Raw genomic sequence first — 1123 nt, forward strand, 5'->3', positions numbered from 1 at the left:
TTTTTTTTTTAATGCATACATTTTATTTGTTTTGTATTCTCTTCAGAACATGCACGTCTCCTTCCCAAGAAAATAATTAGGTTATAAAAACTGACTTGGATGTGGGGGACAACTATAGGGGATAAATGCTGGTTTCAAATGGATCTTTCAGGCCCTTATGAATGAGGTGGTCATACTTTTCTCAAAGACCACCAGTAAGCGCACCGGCCATCCCTATATAGGATCCGAACCCGCAGCGGGAGCACCGCTGCACTCCCAGCGCCGCTGCACTCCCAGCGCCACACTCTCCCGAGTGCGCCATGGGGTTGGCCCCAAATTGGCATCTTTTAAACAGCAAGAGACTTACAGCTTTAATTAAATAATTGAACTGACAGCCCCATGATATTTCTTCACATTCACATGTATTTGTGAATTCCCTGGAAAAACACCTACATTTTAAACATAAACTTTAAAATTGGAGAGAAAGAGTTGAGTAGCAATTTTCTAAAGCTGACATGAGTGTGCCGAACATTTAGGAAGACAATCTGAATCTCAAAAGGACATGATAACATGTGCCTACACGAAAAAGCAAGCTCAACTATACCAGCTTGCTCAGCATGAGCACTCTCTCCTCACACCTAACGAAGTTTTCTCTCTCCTTCTCTTTACCTTTTCTTCCCAACTTCTTTTTCTTATTGCAAACCCAAATTTTTATTGCTTTATTAAGTAAACAAAGTTTTATGTTTCCTATTCTTGATTTTAATGTGAATATTTCCAATTTATCTTTCTCAAAAAAAAAAAAAAAAAGGTTACACTTTACTTCTGTGTTTTTGGGTTCCCTGGAGGGTGAGTACCTTGGTGCTGGTGCAGAGTCTCAAGGCTCTTGAGATCACACTCATGTTTTGTGGAATCCAAATCTCTCTTTCCCCTTCAGCACATTTCCCCTAATCTGAAGAGAAGTTAAGCCATGATCAAATACACTGAAAAACAAGGCTGAAGTTGGGTCAACACCACTTACCCTTGAACATCTGAGCAGGAGACTGATACCCCTTATCAAGGCACTTAGTGGCTTCTGCAGAAAAATGCCAACTGACTTCAAGTGTCAGAAGTTTCGAAGGGAGAGGCAACAGCAGGAAAACTACTC

At 40.7% G+C, this 1123-nt stretch overlaps 1 protein-coding gene across 1 annotated transcript in view; it reads right to left on the minus strand.

The window, feature by feature from the left end:
* LOC103595738 (protein sidekick-1-like) overlaps window positions 1-1123 on the minus strand; it is a gene marked incomplete at its 5' end in the record, with an annotated part of 238324 nt that overhangs the window by 221440 nt on the left and 15761 nt on the right. The window lies entirely within an intron of this gene.

The sequence above is a fragment of the Galeopterus variegatus genome, unplaced genomic scaffold, assembly GCF_000696425.1.
Source record: "Galeopterus variegatus unplaced genomic scaffold, G_variegatus-3.0.2 Scaffold1829, whole genome shotgun sequence".
In the NCBI taxonomy this organism is placed as follows: Eukaryota; Metazoa; Chordata; class Mammalia; order Dermoptera; family Cynocephalidae; genus Galeopterus; species Galeopterus variegatus.